The following is a 22,186-nucleotide window of genomic DNA, read 5'->3' as shown; positions in this document are numbered from 1 at the left end:
TTTTTACCTAAGTCAACCCTGGCATAAAACAATCATGGTCATCTAATTGCTGGATGCAAGCTTGAATTGCATGTCCACAACTAAATACACAGTGAAACACAACAATCATTTATCAAGTACCCACTGTGTGCCAAAGAACTGGCCACTGAGAGAAATACAGAGCTGAATAAGACACGTTTCCTGCCACCATAGAACTTGCAGGCTAGAAAGAGAGATAAATCCCACACATAAATAACTGTGGCACGAAGAGATCATAGTAAAAGCATAAGAGAGATACAACCATGCTGGCATACAAGGTCAGTGGAAGAGAGATGATGTCTGAGCATGTACACATCTGTGTGTGTGTTGAGATGAGAGGAATGAGGTAAGATTTTATGCATTTTGCGTGGATCTTGAAAACTGACTTAGATTTCAAAAACCAGATATGGGGAAAGGGGTGGTCCACTAAGAACAAAGGGATAGAGAGAAGAAAGCCTTGGACATATACCAGAGGTCTGTCCCCTTGCTCTGAAACAGAACCTTGTTTTGTTTTTGTTTGTTTCTTTGTTTGTTTTCCACTGGAAGTGGTGATTTCCAGAACGACAGTTTATATTGAGATCTGTCTTGTGAATTTGGTAGACCCCAGTTTAAATTCTACCTCTTGTCCCATGTAACCTATGAGACCCTGGGCAAGTCACCACGGTATCCCAGGGAACTCTAAGATTTTACATTTTGAAATAGCATCCTGTATCCTTTGGAGGAGAATGTTTCCTCACTAGGAATCAATTAAATCACAGGTCCAGAACAAGAAAACCAAACCAAACATTGATTCTACCAACATAAAAGAAGAAGGTTGAAATGGAACTATGAGGACAACTTGCCGCAGTTGCAACAGGTAATATAGTTCTTACATTTGTCTCTATTAGCATTATAATAGCTTCTGACTTGGTCCCTAACAGCTTGGAGATAATAGTACAGTCAATTGTGTAAATAATACAGGTTTTTAAAATGTGTCCAAATGTATAATTAAATGGATAATGTTACAGCTCCCCAACCCTTCCAAAGCCCACTGCCTAAGTGGTAGGCTTTTGAAATTTCATCTTAATACATGGTTACGTGATACACTGCTTTTATGGTCTGCTGGGTAAATGACTCTTGGTTTGAAAAGGGTCTAAATGCATATTTATACAGAAGAGTATAATGGTGTTCAAAGGGCTCGTAAGATCTCTCTAGTAAATACCATGAATTATATAAAAGCATCTATTTTGTATATATGAGGTATTGTAATGCTGAGTGCATATCAATACATATATCCTTCCCTCCCTAATAAACACAGATAGGTCTTACATCAAATTCTGCACAAAGATCAGAATTAAGCTAAAGCCAGCATGAAATCCTGTCTCTGAACTCCCTCTTCCAAGTTCAAAGTCTTGAAAAATTTTCAATGCTTTGCAGTTCCTAACAATGAAGAAAGCAAATGGGAGCCAGTGACCCCATGTCTGAAGCTGTGAGGGTGGGGAGGAGCTGTGAACAAAGCCAGCTCTTACCTTCACAATAGCAAAGACCATCCGAACCAGCCTCCTACTAACTCCATAGTTTCAAGGCCAGTGGGAAGCAGGATGAGGGAAGGATTGACTCCATAAATTTCCACTAATAGGGGATGAACCTTTTGAAGGGCTCATGGCCTATTGGGTTCTATCCACTCTCAACCTTAATAGACTCTGGTTCAAATTCTGGGGATTTTTTATTGGTATCCCATCTCTGTGACTCACTTGACCTCTCCCAGCTAAAAAAAAAATGGAAATACCTTACATTAATTTGGCTGTAGATATTTAATGATTAACCATGCTAACAGACCCAGGAAAGAAACAACGCTGAAGCAGCCACACATTTAATCACGATTGCTATTAAGAGTAAAGTAACAGAAATCAATTCCCAAATGTTTCTAGTCTGATTCTCTTTACCCCCAGAATAGCCAGGTAAATAAGTCCTTTGAAAAAAGACTCATGTCCTAATAATGCCAGATCTCTTTCAGCAATTAGAATATGGGGGTTGAAGATGATCTGTTTGGACAGTTTTGTTTGCTTCTTGAAATTACTGGTTGCTCATATGTACATTCTCCTCTTCATCATTTGCACAGTGCATCCAATGTTTGTACAGTTTCCACCCTCTGTTTGCTTCAGGCACGACTCATCACCCCTGTCTGCTCCTAGCTTCTACTTAGCTATCAAGGTGATTTACCTGAAACAATACTTGTCAGTCTTAGTCAAGGTCATCACCATAATGTCCTAATCAGTCGACCATCAGAGATTTCTATTACTCTATTATCTCATGGATGACCTCCACCAATCTCTCACATCATGGGTACACCACCTCATGGGAAATGGAGACTTTGTTCTCCTCAGAAAGCACATGTTCTCTGATTCTAGACATCTTAGGAAATATAGTCCTTTCTTTAGTAGGAAGTTTCAAGAAAGTATTAAATACCTGATCCTTAAGGTTTTCTTATATATCCCTCTAGTGTGGACTTGGTCTCAAACTTTCTATTCTTTTTTTCAATTGTCCCTTCCATTGAAGATAACTCCTAAGGTACACATACAACAAAACTTTGACCTCAGAATTTCCATTATGGCACCTAGTTACTGTTATTATAGTGAATTTACCCCAATTTTTCTAGTTTTCCATGACATTTCCCCAATTGTTCCTCAGTTATACCTTTCTCTGTATTACATATTGTTTTGTATGGATTTTTTGGATAGGATATGAATAGCCAGGTCCTATCAAACTACAAAGTATTATTTCTACTTTAAGGAAAAGGAAATTAGACACAGAGAACTTAGCTAACTTATGTCAGATGTAAAAGTAGTAATGATCATAACTGGGATTTGAATTCATTTCACTCCTGATTCCAAGTAAATCACAATTTCTACTTTACCACATTTCTTCCTCATCAAGTCACTTTAGATCTCTTCTCTGATTCTTAATTCTCATCAGCAAGATGGAGGGAATTGATTTGTTGATCTCTAAGGCCTCTTCTGGTTCTAAGTCATTTGGTCCATTTTATATGTCAGAAAAATCAGGGGGGCAAAGGTGAGGTGACTTGTGCACAGTTACATATCTGATTACTGCTAGAAGTCAGAAGGCCCAGACTTCAGTGAGTTTCAGGGGCAGCAACTTCATTTATGACCAGTTGCTAAATGATATGTCTTCTCTGTGAAAGTAAGTGTTGCAAACATCACCAGTCATCTTTTCTGTATTATTCACACTCTGTTGGCAAGGTCACCTTTAACATATGCATGGTATTTCTTGTGAGCCTCTTGTGGGGATTTAGGTAAGAGGGACTTCTATGCATTAAAATTTCATTCCCAGCCTTCATCTTCTCCTGCCAATTAGCCTTAGGCATCAGTTCCAGGCTGGCCTGGGGCTCTCTTCAAAGCCAACTAGGAAATATGGAAACATTTATGTTAAAAATGCTTTTGGCTTCATGAATGTCATGTCATTTTACTGTTTCTCTCGGCCTTCAGTTATTCCATAAGGTGCTGTGATTATGCTCAGAAGTAGTGCTGTCTAGAGAGGTCACAGAAGAGAAGTGCGAAAAGCCTTGGGCTAGGAATTAGGGTACCAAATTCTGGTCTCAGTGCTGCTACTAACTCACAGGAGTATCTCCTATTATGATGAATTTAAAAGTTTATAATGAATAACTCTGTAAATAGAGAAGGGAGAACACGATTGTCTCCTATCTTAAGATGGAAAGACAGAATGACTAGGGTTCAACAAGATAGGGAGAGAGACAGACAGAGACAGAGAGACAGAAAGAGAGAAGAGGAGAGGATAGGAGAGAGATAGATATATACATAAAGAGAGAGAAAGAGACAGAGAAACAGAGGAAGAGAGGGACAGAGAGGGAGAGACATAGAGAGAGAAAAAGAGAGAGAGAGAGAGAAAGAGAGAGAGAGAGAGAGAGAGAGAACAAATTAAGATTTATTTTTTACTTTTCCTATTCCAGCTTTGTGTGTCTCTCTGTAATGTGATTTGGCTAAACAAGTACTGAGGTCAAAGCCTTAGACACTTACCACGTATGTGAGTTCAGGCAAATCACTTAAACCACTATTAGTCTCAGTTCCTTCATCTGCAAAATGAGGATAATAATACCTACTTCATGTTGTTGCAGTGAAGATCAAATGAAATAATATATGTAAAGTTCTTTGCAAAACTATAAATGCTAGTTATTATCATAATTGTTATTATTATATTCCATTATAACCAGTCTTTAAAAGATAGGTAGGAATTGAAGGAGAAGAGGAGGGTCAAGCATGAGGGTGAAGAAAGGGATTTAAAGGGATGAAAGAACAAGGCATGTGTGATATACAGCAAGTAGTTTGGCTGGGGTACAGAATATGTGGAGGGCAATAGTGCACTGAATAGTAAGCTAAAAAGGTAAAGTGGTGCCAGATTGCAGAGGGCCCCAGTCCTGGGTAAATTAGCTTGAACTTTATTCAGTAGACTAATAGGGAGCCATTGAAGGTTCTTTAAGCAGAATATTATCATGAAAAGGTCTATGCATAGGAAGCATCATTATGACTCGTGTGTGTGTGTGTGTGTGTGTGTGTGTATGTGTGAGATGGGTTTGGATAGGAGAGGAAGTACATGTGGTAATTAGAAACTACCTTGACAGTCTAGAGTGAGGACAGCTCCTGAGGGCCTTATACAATAGTACATTAGAAATTGAGAGAAGGGGATGAATGAGAGAGATGTTTCTGAGAAAGATAGTCCAGTATACCTAACTAATTTTATATATGTGAGGGTGAAGAGTTAATAATAACACCAAAGTTTTGAACAAGGGAAATTCTAGTTCAATAAAGGTTCATTGAATTGTATGGAATGAATACTAGGTGAAATAATGGGATGGAACAAATAATGTGGTTTAATAAAGGGAAAAACTTTTTTTTAAGTAGGAGTTAGGAAATGTGTGTTATAGTCATGACTAAGTAACATTTGATACATAACCTTCAGTAATTCACCTAAATTCTCTGGCCATCAGCTTCCTTATCCATAAAATAATAGAAGATTTCTTAAGGTCATTTCTATTGTAATTTTTTAATGTTCTTTTACTTTCTTTTTCAAATCTTTTATTCACTATAAACTATCAGCAATAATAGGGTGTCAATAAGGATTGATAAAACATAGCCCAAAAATGGAGGTAGAGGGATAGGTAATGCGGATAAGCTAATGTCTTAGCCTACATTATTAGAGCAATAATGTGCAAAACAGGTGAGGAAGGAAGAAAATGGCTCCACTGTACTCTGTGTTGTCCAGATCACATGGGCAGTATTGTTTTTGGTTGTAGAAACTGAAATAAATTAATAAATAAATAAGTAAGTTGGAAGATAGCAGTAAAATTAACCAACAAGTGTGGCTGCCCACATTTCTCCTTTTAAAAAAAAAAGATGTTTTTTGTCTTCTTGTCTCTTGGATCACTGGTAATTGGAACCACAGAAGCTATATTTAAGGACTGACTTAAAAAGTGGAATAGATCTGTAGAAAGGTGAAGGGAGTACTGCCAGAAATTAAAATCATGCCATCCACCGATCAGTTGTAGGAACTGAGAAATTCTGAAGAACTTAAGGGGTCTATGAAGATTGACTTTAAATGTGGAAAGGATTGTCTCATAAAAGGAGTACTGAATTTATTCTACTAAGTCCCAGAGGGCAGAACCAGGACCCATTAATATAAATTACAGGGGGCAGATCTCAGCTCAATATTATAAATATACTATAAAATTAAGATAATAATAGCACCTCCCTCCCCAAATGGTTGCAAGGATCAAAAAAGATAATTGCAAATAGCTCAGCACCATGGCTGACACATAGTAAGTGTTTAATAAATGCCTGTTTCCTTCTTTGATATACTATATGTGGAAATGTGCACATGTAAATGTATGTATGTATGTAGTTGTGTGTACATACATATGCATATATATGTACATTCACACAAACACATATGGAAAGGTACCTACATGGTTTAGTGTTAGTGTGTGAGACTTAGAATCAAGAAGACCTGAGTTGCACTCCTGCCTCAGAAATTTACTAGCTGTGTGACCCTGGGCAAGTCACCTAACCTCTTTGGTTCTCAGTTTCCTTATCTGAAAATGGTGATAATAATAACACTTACTCTCTAGGGCTGTTGTACAAATTAAATGAGGTAGACAATGCAAGTGCTTTGCAAACTTTAAAGTTCTCCATAAAGGTGGTGTTGATATGATGAGTTTCTTAATAATGTGAGTTGTCCAGAAATGGAATTGGTTTCTGTAGTGGGCAATGAATGAACACCCTGTCACTGAAGTTATTCATGTACAGCTTAGATCACACACACACACATCCATCAGGAATGTGGTAGAGGGGATCCATTTGTTGTGAAATAGTTGGACTATATCACTGAGTTTCCTTTCAACTTCAAGATTCTCTGATTTTATGGCTCCTTCCATGTAAACAAAGGATCTCTGCCTGACATAGTTTACAAAGGGAAACTTACTTTTTTCAGTTAGAGTTAATGGTTGGATGCTATACACTGGCAAGCATTGCCATAACAAACTATCAACAATTACCAGTAATCCAAGAGACAAGAAGACAAAAAAAATGAAGAGAAATGTGGATAGCCACACTTATTATTGGTTAATTATACTGCTCTACTATGATTTATTTTTATTATATCATTATCATCATCATTATGCCCATTGTCCATTTCAAGTGTATTTTGTATTTCACTACACACTGGGACTCAAAGACCAAAGCTGCACCTTTAGCTCTCTCTAGTCTACAAGATCAGATCCCCTTTTAGGTCTGTCTTCCATTAAAAAAAAGAAAAGAAAAGGGCCTCACACCTGCTGAATTTCACAATAGTGGCAGGTGTACTCAAGGCCCAAGATAACCTAATCTTTACAAATTGCTCAGGACCAGGGAAAGCCGAGCTGGTGAAGGGAGGGTAAAGGGAGACACCTGCTACTTCCTTCTGTGAATCCTCAATCCCACCTCCTTTGGCTCCATCTCTGTGGTTTGAGAGGCTGCTGTTGACAACAGCATCCCAGCTGGCCTGTGGGTGGATGGCACCTTCACTCGACAGGTGCGTATACCCCGTCCCTTACACCACCCTAAGCAACATCAGAAGTTATCTTAGGTTTCCCATGTCTTTTCAGTTAATGACCAGAAACCGACTGCCACTTCTCCTCTGAGAAGCTTTGCAAGATGAAGACAACAAAGCCAGAGTATACACCCACTGTGCATGTGTTTGTGTGTATGAGTGTATTTTAAGCCTTTGGTTCCTCTATAAGGAAAGTCAGCATTCTCGCTCTCCTCAGTTTTATCATCCAAGTGCATTTGCAGGTGGTCTGATTTAAATAGATACCTACTCTCTCTCTGGAGGAAGGTTTTCTTCACAGACTTCCTGAATTCCACACCTGAAGACACAGAATCTCAGACTTAGAAGGAAGTACCTAACCAGAAATCCTAGGGCCATCAACATCCATGAGAAAATAATAATAACACTTATGTGGCAATTTATATGTCCTATTTATTTCATTGGATCCTTACAACAACTCCGTGAGACATGCTATTATTGTCCCATTTTACTGTTTAGGAAACTGTGGCTGAAATCCTCAAGTCCTCAGAGCAAAACAGGTGAAGTCACATAAGCAGTATCATGCAACTAGTAAGTGCCTGATGGAGAAACTCTATACTCAACTACTCGAACTCAATTCTAGCACTACACATGCACTACACTACCTAACCTATGCCTGAAAGTCACAGGAAATGGGAAACCCACTTCCTCCTAAGCCCTCTTTCTCCACTTTGGGATTGTAAAGGCACATCTCTTTACAAAAAGCATAAATTTGCCCAACTGCAATTTTTTCTCATAATTCATCCTGTAGGGCTCAACCCTCTGGAGTCAAGTAGAACAAATTTAATTATTTGTCCACATAGTCAGCCTTTAAATTCTTAAAGAGGGTGATCTCTTTTCTACAGGTCAAGAAGTCTGGTTCCTAAGACAAATCAATTCCTGACGTGCAGTGAGTGATATCCAGCTGTCTCGATCACAATCTTGGATATTCTTGTCTGGCTCTGATTGTTTGGCAATTGCAAGCCCAAGCTCTCAGGATGGGAAACTGTTTGCAATGGTGGACAAAGCACTGGATGAAAAATCAGCATACTCAGGATTAAACATTTCCCAGATCTATTATCTTCCATAACTTTCTTTCTTTGCCTTTCAGACTCCAATTTCATGTCTGCAAAATTCAGGAGTTGCCTCAACTAGAGGACAATGATAATAATAATTAATAATAATAATAACTAGAATTTATGCCATGTTCTAAGGATTTCAAAGTACTTTACCTTTGACCTTTTGATCATCATGAAACAGGTGCTACTATTATACACATTTTATAGGTAAGGAAAATAGGACACAGAGAGTTTCAGTGGCTTCCTAGCATCACAGAGCTAGTGGCTGAGGTAAGATTTGAACTCAGCTTTTCTACACTCCAAGCCAAGAGCTCTATCTACTACACTACATGGTTATACTACTACAAATATACTCCAAGAAGACCAAAGAGAGAAACAAGGACTCAATATGTATCAACATAGTCATGGTGACTTTTTTAGTGGTAACATGAGCTGGAAACAAATGTCATGGCTGAAAATGGTAGCATATGAATATAATGCAATATTATTTTTTCACCTAGAAACTATAGATGTGAAGAATTCAAAGAAACTTCAGATAATTTGTGAAAAAAATGAGTGATTCATGAGAAAATATATGAAATGATGCAAAATTAAATTGGTAGAATCAAAAGAAGAATATACACAATGATACAAGCAGTCTAAATTGTTGTTTAGTCATTTTCAGTCATGTCCAATGCTTTGTGACTCCATTGGGGATTTTCTTGGCAAAGATACTGGAGTGGTTTGCCATTTCCTTCTCCACTTCATTTTATAGATGAAGACACTGAGGGGAACAGGATTAAGTGATTTGCACAGAATCACACAGCAATTAAATGTGTGAGTCTGGATTTGAATTCAGGTCTTCCTGACTCCAAGTCCAGTACTCTGTCTACTATGCCACCTAACTGCCCTATTGGAAGATCACTAAAAGGAAGCTAGTCTAAGTAACTATAAATGAATGAATGAAGCAACATAATTCATCAGTTGAGCACATCTCCCTTTTTTCTGGTAGAGACAGGGGATTATTGGGGCAGAATGTCATACATATTGTTAGACACAGTCTAATTGTATCTGTTTAATTAAAGACATTTGCTTAATTGATTTTTACCTTTCTTACACTAGGGAGCTCAATCTGGAGAGAGGAGGGAAATATTCCTAGAAACCATTGTGAGGTAAAACAAAAGGACACCAATCAAATAAACACAAATGAGTGATTAGATAAGTGCAGTATACCCTTCCAGCTCTAAGAATCAGTGAATGAATGGAATAACTTTGCACTTAGTATGAGTGACTCCTAATGAGTTTTCTCATTTCATTTTTATATTCAGACTTTAGAAAATGCCCTGTTTTATCTGCCATCTTTTCCCTAGAAGAATAACAGATACCAGAAGGAATCTGAGCATAACCATTCTGAAAGGAAGCTACCAATAAGCAAAAACTGAATGAATGAATGAATGAATGAATGAATGAATGAATGAATGAGAAAGGTAAAGATGTGATACAATGTATATATCTCTATAGATAGATATAGATATAGTTACAGACATAAATATAAAATTCTGGCTTTTGAATCAGTGGACCTAGGTTCAAATAGCATCTCTGTCATTTACTATCCTGAAGCAGTATAGTGGAATAGATAGGGCAGAGAACTTAAAGTCAGGAAGATCTGGATTCAACTTCTACTTCAGTCATTTTCTAGCTGTGTGAGCCTGGGCAACCCAAACAACTTCCTTAAGCCTCATTTTACTCATCTATAAAATAAGGTGCAAAGAAGGTACTGTTTGAAAACCTCAGCTTCCCTATCTGTAAAATGGAAACAATAATATAATGCCAAGGACAGTCTGGAGGTACATGCTTTGAAAAACTTAAAAAGTTTTACAGATCAGAGTTAGTTACTCTATTCTAGGTGATGGGGAAACTGTTGGTTGGCCTAGGGGATCTTTTAGATGCCTTGTAGATCCTAATCTACCAGGTAGGCAGCATGGTGGATAGAGTGCTGGGTCCCAGAGCAAGGAAGTCCCAAGGTCAAACTTCAAGTCAAATACTACTTGTGTGACTTTGGGAAAGTCACTTGACCTCTCTGTCTATCTCAAGGGGATCATAATAACACCTACCTCCTAAGATTGTTGTGAAGATCAAAAGAGATATTATTTGGAAAGCTCTTAGCCAGTGCCTAGCACATAGCAGGCATTTAATAAATGCTTGTTCCCTTCCTTCCTATGATTCTATGGTATACTATTGGGAAAATACACATGAACCTCAGTCAAAGTGGTTAAAAAAATGAGTGGCTCTAAAAAGAAAATAAATTAGTGCTTCCAAAATGCAAAGCATATACTTATAGAACTTACAAAGCTAAAAAAATCTTCCTTTTTTCCCTTGCTGAATATATTTTAAAGTAAAACAAATCCTCACTCAATAAAAGTTGTAATGATTTAGAAACTTCAGGGAATGGGCTATTCTGGATTTCTAAGATTACCAGATAGATGAAGGCATTTACTCTTTAGATGTGGAAACTTTGCAAATGCATTTTAATTAAGACCCTTTCTTAATTAAAACAGATTAGTAGTATAGTGGAGAGAGTGCAGGGCTTTAAGGCAAGTTACTTAACACTGTTTGACTCAGTTTCCCCATCTGTAAAATGAGCTGGAGAAGGAAATAGCAAACCACTCCAGAATCTTTGCCAAGAAAACCCCAAAAGGGGTTGGGAAGAGTTTGACTTTAGTGAAAAACAGTAAGAGAATTGATGATTGTTTTTCATTTGTGTTTTAAACAAAATGCTACATCACATTTGAAAGAACACTAGTGACAGAGTGGGAAGCCCTTGATTAAAGTACTGGCATTGATGCTTCCCAGTTTTGTGATTGACGACCTTACTTAACCTCGCTATTCTCAGCTGTATAATCTGTACACAGGAACAATAATATTCACAACTCCAAAGGAGGTTATGAGGAACGCATTTTCAAAAAGTTAATGAGCTATAGAAATGAGAGTTACTAGAATTATTCTTGATGAATCAGTGGCGTGATTTTGAAATTGTTTTGGAGGATGTTGATGAATGCAATTCTAAATGCTGGTGCAGACAGATGCAGAGGATAAAAGAAATAGGGGTGACCTAAACTATGCCCTTGGAATTGGTGTTTTGCAAAAAGTCACTAAGAGCTTGCTTTTTGAATCCTTCATCTCTCGTATAAAATAGATAATCTTTCAGATGAGTCCTAGACTTGTCTTCTTGTACTTTACCCTGCTATTTTTCTCCCTACCCCAATCTCATGTCACACTGGTCACATCAATATGACAAATGTGTTATGATATACGACACTGTCAGCACTCGGAATCCACTAGGGTATAATGGCACGAACCCTGGACAGAAATCCGAAAACCCAGACTCACATCTCAGCTCTGCCATTTACTTTGTGAGCCTGTTTTTTTTTATCTGTGGAATTGGGGGTGATAATACTTGCCCTACTTAGGACATATGGTAGTTGTAAAATTGAAGGAGATAATATTTGTAAAATTTTATGTAACTGTCATTTTTCATTCAGTTCTAACCAGGCCCGTGGAAGCTTTGGCCATAGGTAAGTCATATAACTTCTCAAAGCCTCAGTTTTTTTCATCTGCCAAATGGGAATAATAATACCTAGTTCAAATTGTTATCATGGGGAAAGAGCTTTGTAAACCTTAAGATGTCATAGAAATGTGAATTACGGTTATGAGAAAAGAAGACAAATTATAGGCAGGCATATTATTCAGAGTAGCTAATAATAACAAAGAAATATATCTTGAGCTGAGAGACTTGGGGATTTAAACCTGTCTACATAGATTCAGTGAGGCCCAGACTGTGGAATCTAATACTCCTTTTGGATTTTCCATAGATTAATTTACATAGTCTTACATCTCAACCCTTGGGATCAAGAGTGACATCTTGTTTACTCCTTTTCCTTCTCAGAGGTCCTATTAGTTCATTAAAGTTTCTCAGCCTTCAAGGTTCTCAGTTACAGCACTTGGGATGAGTGGTCATTAAGATTTTATGAACAGGTGGTAGAGTACAGAGATAATGTCTTGGAGTTTGCCCAAAAGAAACTAGAGTTCAATAGCTCCCATAGTAGCAGCCATACTTTCCTTTCCTTCAAAGGCTGCAGAGGTGAAGTGTGATCCTACAGAACAAACAAAGGAAGAAAAAGGGAAACAAGACTTTATATTTAAACATATACCACTCTTGGAAGGAAGCAAGCATTTGGTAGGTGCCTCCTGTGTGTCAGGCACTATGCTAAGCACTTTACAAACATCTGATTTGATTCTCACAACAGCTCTAGGAGACAGATGCCACTGTATCTTCATTTTACATTTGGGGAAACTGAGGCAAGTGTCGTTTAAATGACTTCACCAGGACCACACAGCTCAGAAATGTCTGAGGCCAAATTTAAATCAAGTCTTCCTCATTCCAAGCCCATCACTGTATCCACTGGACCACTTAGCAGCCTCTTAGCCCCACTAAAGGAAGGTGAGCAATGGCAAAGGATCATTTTTAAAGATGGTCTGCAAAATACAAATGGTATTTTCACCAACCAAATATGAAATGTGGTAGTATTCCTGGAGCAAAGAAAAACATCCCTTTGATATATAACAAAAATGAATGAATTAGGGGCGGCCAGGTAGCACAGCGAGTAAGAGCACCGGCTCCAGTATAAGGATGACCTGGATCGAATCCGGGCTCAGATACTCAGCACCACACCCAGAAATAATTGGCCATGTAACCTTGAGCAAGTTACTTAACCCCGATTGCTTTAAAAAAAATGAATGAAAGAATGAATGAACGAAACCATTAATCTGCAACAAAATCTTGTCCTGGTCCTCAGTAAAACTGTGAATATTTTCAGGTTTCTTTTCTTCTCCCCCTTTCTGTGTCCTACATCCACTGATGATCCTCTCTATGCAATAACCCAGGACCTTAGGGCTCTTTTCTCATAGCCCATAGGACCTTACTCTCACCAGGGGTATACTATAATTTGGACCTATGGCACCTCTCCTTTGAGAATTTTGCTTGGTACAGCTAAATTAATTCACACCCAAGGCCTTCTACAATCTTGGTAATACTTCTCAAAATTTCTCTTATATTATTACTTATTAGGCACTAATTACAATTACTGCTTGTTTCCCTGGATGAAGTGGCCTTTCTTTCTTTTGGATAATTGATTGGATCACTTTATAGCTCTCTTTTTCCATTTACAGTGATGAACTTGTATTTTGATTATTTATACATGTTAGACAAGTATAAATTCTCTCTTCTGGTTCTACTTCCTCTCCAGATTTGACCCTCTCTTCACTAGCTGCCTTCCCAACCTGATCAAATATCTGCCCTGCAGAGCCCCTTCTCCTGTACTGGCAAATCTCTAACCCTAACCACTACCTTATGAGGGGCCCCAGCCATGCTCAGTTCACTTCCTGCTCAAGTTCCTCTTGAAATTTCTTCATTTCTTCATCAGATGCCATGCCCCACCTTTCCACCATCCCTTCCCTTCAACCATTCTTTTTTTCTTTTTTTTTATTAGATCAATTTCTTTACTTTATATTTTAGTAATCTCTCCATTGATTTTCAAGATTTCCATTTTGATGTCTAATTTGGGATTTTTTTTTCTTTATCAAGATTTTTTTTAATTTGTGTGCCCAGTTCATTTATCTCTCTCTTTTTTCCATTTTTGAAGTGCTTTATTAACTTCTGATTTACATCATTCATTTCTGCCAGATTTTGAGTTAAAAATTTTCTCCCCGTTTCTCCCCTACCCACTGCCCCAAAATAGCAGGCCCACAAGATATCCCCTCCTCCAATCTACTCTCTCCCATTTCTTCTCCCATACCCCCTTCAACTTTTCCAGTAGGGTATGGTGGATCTCTATGCCCCAGGGCCTGTATATCTTATTTCCCAATTACATGTAAAATAGTATTGATTATATATATATATATATTTCTTTTAAACATTTGATTTTAAAATGTTGAATTCCAGATTCATTCCCTTCCTCCCTTCTCACACACCCTTACTGGGAAGATAAGCAATTCAGTAAAGGTTGCACATGTGTAGCTAATGCAAAACATTATCATGGTAGATATATTGTAAAAGACTGACTGTATTTCACTCCCTCCTATCCCACATCCCACTTGTTCTGTTCTCTACTTTGATCCCGTCCCTTTTTAAAAGTGGATGCTTCCAACTTCCCTCCCACCACCCCATACTCCCTTCCATCATCCCCGTCCTCATACCTTTCCCCCCTAATCTCCTGTAGGGAGAGATACCTTATTTAGTGTGTATGTCATTCCCTCCCCGAGCCAAATTCAATGAGAATAAGGTTGACACATTCCCTTTTGCCTTCCTATTCATCCCCTCCATTGTAACCATTTTCCTTTGCCTCTTCTATATGAGATAGTTTACCCCATTCTCTCTCCCCATCTCATCTTATTATATTGCTCTCTCACCTCTTAATTTCACATTTTAAGTATTATCCCTTCCTATTAAATTGATTCTGTGCCCTCTATCTATGTATACTTGTAAACATATGTACACATTCACATATGTATTCATATGCCTGTAACACACTCCGATAAAGACGTGTATGTGTGTATGTATATATATAATATATTTATATTATATAATATATATATATCCCTTTCAACTATTTTCATACTGAGAAAAGTTTCATCAGTTACGTTTATCATATTTCCATGTTGGAATGTTAATAGTGCAACTATGATAAGTTCCTTATGATTTCTTTTCCTTGTTTAACTTCTCATATTTCTCTTGCTTCTTGTATCTGAATGTCAAATTTTCTATTCAACTCTGGTTTTTCATCAGGAATGCTTGAAAGTCCTCTATTCCACTGAATGACCATATTTTCCCCTGAAACATGATACTCAGTTTTGCTGGGTGGGTTATTCTTGGTTTTAATTCCACCTCCTTTGACCTCCAGAATATCACATCCCAAGCCCTTCGATCCCTCAATGTAGAAGCTGCCAGATCCTGAGTTATCCTGACTGTGTTTCAACAATATTCAAATTGTATCTTCCTGGCTGCTTGTAATATTCTCTCCTTGATCTGGGAATTTCAGAACCTGGTTATAATATTCCTAGGAATTTTCTTTTGGGGATCTTTTTCAGGGGGTGATCAGTGGATTCTTTCTTTTTATTTTTAATTTTTTTAATTAATTTGTTTGGTTACTTTTAATTTACAGGATTCAATTCTACAATTACTTGAGTTTCACATTTTGTTCCTCTCCCTCCTCTCCCCTCCATGGCTAGATATAGTCAGGTAGAGGATCTGTAAATACTCTCACAGTATACATTAGTCAGGTTATACAGACAGATTGTATCAGATGGAATGAAAAATGGTAAAGAGGACATAAAACCAAACAGGAAAAGGAAAAAGATCAGCTATTTTGCTTCCATCTGGATATAAACTCAGTTCTTTCTCTGGATGCACACATTTCTCTCCATCATGAGTTTTTTGGGATGGACTTCTATCACTGCATTGCTAAGGAGAGTCCAGTGTATCAAAGTTGGTCATCACACATATGTTGTGTCTATAATTGTGTACAAATTTCTCCTGGTTCTACTCTTCTCACTCAGCATCAGTTCGTATAAGCCTCTCCAGGTAAATATGAAGTCCATCTGCTCCTCATTTCTTATAGCACAATAGTATTCCATAACAAGCATATACCACAAGTTGTTCAGCCATTCCCTAATTGATGGGCACCGCCTTGATTTCCAGTTCTTTGCCACCCCAAAAAGAGCTGCTACAAATATTTTTGTACATATGGGTCTTCCCCCCACTTCTATGATCTCTTTGGGATATTACCCTAGGAGTGGTATTGCTGGGTCAAAGGATATGAAAGTATTTATAGCCCTTTGGGAATAATTACAGATTGCTCTCCAGAAAGGCTGGATCAGTTCACAACTCCACCAGCAATGCATTAGTGTTCCAATTTGCCCACATGCTCTCCATAATTTGTTATCTTCCTGATTTGTCATCTTAGCCAATCTGACTGGTGAGATGTGGTACCTCAGGGTTCTTCTGATTTGCATTTCTCTAATCAATGGTGATTTAGAGCATTTCTTCATGTGCTTATAGATATCTTTAATTTCTTTCTCTGAAAATTGCCTGTTCATATCCTTTGACCATTTATCAATTGGGGAATGCCTTATATTTTTATAAATTTGACTCAGTTCTCTGTATATTTTAGAAATGAGTTCTTTGTTAGAGACATAGGTTGTAAAGATTCTTTCCCAATTTCCCACCTCCCTCTTAATCTTGGTTACATTGGCTTTGTTTGTACAGAAGCTTTTCAATTTCATGTAGTCAAAATTATCCATTTTATATTTTATAATGTTCTCTAATTCTTGTTTAGTCATAAAGTCTTTCCTTCTCCACAAATTTGACAGGTAAACTATTCCTTGTTTTCTGAGACTGATTACAGTATCAACCTTTATACCTAGACCATGTACACATTTAGACTTGATTTTGGTATATGGTGTTAGATAATGGTCTATGCTCAGTTTCTGCCATACTATATTACAGTTTTTCCAGCAGTTTTTGTCAAATAATGAGTTCTTATCCCAAAAACTAGGGTCTTGGGGTTTATCAAACAATAGATTACTATAGTCATTGAGTTCTGAATCTCGTGTGCCTAATCTATTCCATTGATCCATTCCGCTATTCCTCAGCCAGTACCAAGTAGTTTTGATGACTGCTGCTTTATAATACAGATTAAAATCTGGTATAGCTAGTCCACCTTCCCTACCAATTTTTTTTTCATTAATTCCCTTGATATTCTGGACCGTTTATTTTTCCAAATGAATTTTGTTACTATTTTTTCTAGCTCTATAAAGTAGTTTTTGGGTAAATTAATTGGTATTCCACTAAATATATAATTTAATTTAGATAAAATTGTCATTTTTATTATATTAGCTTGACCCAGCCATGAGCAATTGATATTTTTCCAATTAGTTAGACCTGACTTTATTTTTGTGAAAAGTGTTTTGTAGTTGTGGTCATATAGGTCCTGAGTTTGTTTTGGCTGGTAGATTCCCAAATATTTTATAATGTCTACAGTAACTTTAAATGGGATTTCTCTCTCTATCTCTTGCTATTGAATTCATTGGAAATATATAGGAATGCCAAGGATTTATGTGGGTTTATTTTATATCCTGCAACTTTGCCAAATTTATTTATTTTCTCAAGTTGTTTTTTTTTTTACTTCATTCTCTAGGATTCTCTAAGTATATCATCATATTATCTGCAAAGAGTGATAACTTAGTCTCTTTTTTGCCTAATTTGATTCCTTTGATTTCTCTTCTCTAATTGCTAATGCTAACATTTCTAGTACCAGATTGAATAAGAGGGGTGATAGTGGACACACTTGCTTCACCCCTGATCTTATGGGAAATGCTTCTAGCTTCTCCCCATTACATATAATACTTGCTGATGGTGTTAAATAGATGCTACCTATTATTTTAAGGAAGGTTCCATTTATTCCTATACTTTCTAATGTTTTTAATAGGAATGGATGTTGTATTTTGTCAAAAGCCTTTTCTGCATCTATTGAGATGATCATGTGGTTTCTGCTAGATTTATTGTTGATATGATCAATTATAATGATGGTTTTCCTAATATTAAACCATCCTTGCATACCTAATCGAAGTGTATTATTCTTGAGATAAGTTGATGTAGTCTTTTTGCTAGTATTTTATTTAGAATTTTTTCATCTTTATTCATGAGGGAGATTGATCTATAATTTTCTTTCTCTGTTTTATCTCTTCCTGATTTAGGTATCAGTACCATATTTGTGTCATAAAAAGAATTTGGTAGGGCTCCTTCTTCACTAATTTTCCCAAATATTTTGTAGAGTATTGGAATCAATTGTTCTTTAAATGTTTGATAGAATTCACTAGTAAATCCATCTGGCCCTTGAGATTTTTTCCTAGGGAGTTGACTGTTGGCTTGTTCAATTTCTTCTTCTGAGATGGGGTTATTTAAGTAATTTACTCCCTCTTCAGTTAATCTGGGCAAATTGTGTTTTTGTAAATATTCATCCATTTCCCTAAGATTGTCAAATTTATGTGCATACAATTGGGAAAAATAATTCCTAATTATTGTTTTGATTTCCTCTTCATTGGAGGTAGATTCACCCTTTTCATTTTTGATACTCATAATTTGGTTTTTCTTCTTTCTTTTTTTTTATCATATTGAATAAGGGTCTATCAATTTTGTTGGGTTTTTTTTTCATAAAACCAGCTCTTAGTTTTATTTATTAATTCAATATTTTTCTTAATTTCAATTTTATTAATCTCTCCTTTGGTTTTCAATATTTCTAATTTAGTATTTAATTGGGGATTTTGAATTTGTTCTTTTTCTAGGTTTTTCAATTGGATGCCCAATTCGTTGAGCTCCCTTTTCTCTAATTTAATCATCTATGCACTCAGGGATATAAAATTTCCCAATTTCCCCTAAGAACTACCTTTAATGCATCCCACAAATTTTGGTATGTTGTCTCATTATCATTCTCTTGAATGAAAGTACTGATTGTTTCTATAATTTCTTGTTTAACTCACTCATTCTTTAAGATTAAATTGTTTAATGTTCAATTAGTTTTTAGTATGTCTTTCCATGGCCCTTTATTGTTTTTATTGCATCATGATCTGAAAGGATGCATTTAATATTTCTGCCTTACTGCATAGAATTTGAGGCTTTTATGCCCTAGAACATAGTCATTTTTTGATTATGTACCATGAACCGTTGAGAAGAAAGTATATTCCTTTTTATACCCATCTAGTTTTCTCCAGAGATCTATCATACCTATCCTCTCTAAAATCCTGTTTACCTCCTTAACTTCTTTCTTGTTTATTTTGAGGTTGGCTTTATCAAGTTTAGAGAGGGGGAGATTAAAGTCTCCCACTAGTATAGTTTTGCTATCTATTTCTTCCTCTAATTCCTTTACCTTCTTCTCAAGGAATTTGGATGCTATATCACTTGATGCATATATGTTAAGTAATGATATTGCTTCATTCTCGATGGTGCCTTTTAACAGGATATAGTTTTCTTCCTTATCTCTTTTAATTAGGTCAATTTTCGCTTTTGCTTTATCTGAGATAAGGATTGCTACCACTGCTCTTTTTATTTTAGCTGAGGCATGATATATTTTACTCCAGGCTTTTACCTTTACTCTGTGTGTATCCCTCTGTTTCAGATGTGTTTCTGGTAAACAGCATATTGTAGGATTGTGATTTCTAATCCATTCTGCTATCCTTCTCTGTTTTATGGGAGAGTTCATTTCAGTCACATTTACAGTTAGGATTGTTATCTGTTTCTTTCCCTCCATCCTATTCCTGCCCCTGTTAATGCTCATATTTCCCCCCCTTCTCCCTTTCTCCCCTTAATAGTTTTCCTTTTGACCACCACCTCCCTCAGTACTCCCTTATCAGCCTCCCTCCCTTTTCCTCCCCTTTCCCCTTACTTCTTCCCTCCCTACTAACCACCCCCCCCCTTTTCGTAGCCCTTTGCCCCTCTTACTGCCTGTAGGACATTTTTATACTTAATGAAGTATGTTATTTCTTCTTCACACCAAGAGTAACAGGAACAAATCTCATGCAAAGTTCCTCTCCCTCCCTTCTTTCCCTCTAAAATGATACTTTTTGCGTTTCTTCTCCATAGAGTCCTATGCTTAACTGGTTGTTATTCCCTCCTTACACCAGAAGCAATGAGTGAAAATCTCATATATTTCTCATCTCCCTCCCTTCTCTTCCTCTGCTATACCATTTTTATGCCGCTTCGAGTAGCATAATTTACCCTTTTCCACTTCATTCATTACCTTTCTTTCATTGCAGTCCCTTTGTAGCCCTTAATAAGATATTTTTAAATCATCATTTTGTGTATTTTATACTCATACCCTCTACTTTTCTATAACCAGTTTGCTCTTATCAAATAGCAAGGTGTGTGTGTGTGTGTGTGTGTTTTTTCCTTGTTTACCTTTCTACGTCCCTCTTGCATCTCATAATTGGAGGTTGAATTTTCCATTGAGTTCTGGCTTTTTTATCAGGAAGTTCTGAAACTCTGATATATTGTTGAATGACCATCTCTTTACTTGAAAGAATATGCTCAGTCTCTCTGGGTATGTGATCCTTGGTTGTAACCCAAGTTCTTTTGCCTTCCAGAAAATTGTATTCCACTGCCTTCGATCTTTCAGGGTAGAGGCTGCCAAATCCTGTGCAATCCTCACTGTGGACCCTTGATATTTGAATTGTTTCTTTCTGGCTGCTTGAAGTATTTTCCCTTTTATGTGGTAGTTCTGGAGTTTGGCCACAACATTTTGAGGACTTTTTGGTTTGGGATCTCTTTCAGCAGGTGTCCAGTGGATTCTCTCAATTTCTATTTTACCCTAAGGTTCTAGTATCTCAGGGCAGTTTTCCTTAATGAGCTCTTGGAGAATGTTGTCCAGGCTCATTTTTTCATCATGATTTTCTGGTAGGCCTATGATTCTCAGATTATCTGTCCTGGATCTGTTTTCCAGGTCAGTTATTTTTTTCGTTAAGGTATTTTACCTTTTTTTCTAATTTTTCATTCTTCTTGTTTTGTTTGACTAATTCTTGGTTCCTCATAGAGTTATTTGTTTCAATTTGGTTGATTCTAGTTTTTGGCAAATCATTTTCCTTGGTTAATTTTTGGAGCTCATTTTTCATATCGTACACTTTTCTTTTTAGAGAGATGTTTTCCTCATTATAATGTTTTTCTGATCCTGCTATTTTGGTTTTGAGAGAATTATTCATTTCTTCTTCTATCTCTCTCATTCAGTTTTCAAAGTTCCTTTTGATCTCATCTGAGAGAGCCTTCTGTGCTTGGGACCCATTCCCTGTTGATGTTTCATCTGTGGGTGTGGAGTCCACATTGTCTCCCTCTGAGTTTGGTTCCTCCCTCTGAGGATAGTAGGACTCCAGAGTCTTTGTCTTTGTAGTCTGCTTTCTACCCATTTTGAGGCAGGGCCTTAGCCATGCCCTTCCTCTAGGGATTCCAAGCCTTTACTGTAGAGGGTTTTGCCCTGGGGCAATAGTTATTATGTTCTCAGGGGGGGGGGGAGGTTGGAGCAGGTGAGGTTCACTCTGTCATCCTGGTCTTAGGAGGTCCTGATAGGGGCTTTTTTTTTTAATTTCTGGGCTATGAAGTGTATTTGCTGTCCAGGACAGGGGCCCCTGTATTTAGTTCTTACCTTGCTCTTTCCAGTCCCAGCCCTTTGGTGCTAGGCCTGGTAGTGGCCCTTGTGGTTGGTGTGGTGGCTTGTCCTCTGAGTTGATCAGGCCCCTTCCAGGCCTGCCTCTTCTGGCCTTGCCTTCTTGGCCTTCCTCTGCGTCTGCCAGCCACACCTTCCAGGCCTGCCTCTGTGTCTGACGGCTGGTGGATTCTTTCAACCCCTATTTTGCCCTCTGGTTCTAAAACATCAGGGCAGTTTTCCTTGAGAATTTCTTGGAGGATGATTTCTAGGCTCTTGCTTTGATCATGGCTTTCAGGTAGTCCAATAATTTTTAAATTATCTCTCCTGGATCTATTTTCCAGGTCAGAGGTTTTTCCAATGAGATATTTCACATTGTCTTCTATTCTTTCATTTGTTTGGATCTGTTTTACAGCATCTTGATTTCTCATGAAGTCATTAGCTTCCATTTGCTCCAATCTAATTCTGAAGGAATGATTCTCCTCAGTGAGCTTTTAAGATTCTTCTTCCATCTGGTAAAGTTGGCTATTCATGGCATTCTTCTCCTCATTGCCTTTTTGAGCCTCTTTTGCCATCCGAGTTAGTCTGTTTTTTAGGCGTTATTTTCCTCAGTCACACTGTTGACTCTCATTTCATAATTTTCTTGCATCATTCTCATTTCTCTTCCCAGTTTTTCCTTCACTTCTCTTATCTGCTTCTTAAGGTCCTCTATGGCCTGTAACCAGTTCATATTTTTCTTGGAAGCTTTTGGTT

At 37.3% G+C, this 22,186-nt stretch overlaps 1 long non-coding RNA gene across 1 annotated transcript; it reads left to right on the top strand.

Moving 5' to 3' along the window:
- The first annotated feature begins 285 nt into the window (after window positions 1–285).
- Window positions 286–8,299, top strand: LOC138156108 (uncharacterized). The gene is made up of 3 exons (XR_011167069.1): window positions 286–364; window positions 777–874; window positions 7,998–8,299. It is a non-coding gene; the product is annotated as an uncharacterized lncRNA (long non-coding RNA).
- The last annotated feature ends 13,887 nt before the right edge of the window (window positions 8,300–22,186 follow it).

Source organism: Petaurus breviceps, unplaced genomic scaffold (assembly GCF_028583685.1).
Source record: "Petaurus breviceps papuanus isolate PSGF00001 unplaced genomic scaffold, PetGlider_PUasm1.0 98, whole genome shotgun sequence".
Lineage (NCBI taxonomy): Eukaryota > Metazoa > Chordata > Mammalia > Diprotodontia > Petauridae > Petaurus > Petaurus breviceps.
This window is presented reverse-complemented; position numbering and strand designations above follow the sequence as displayed.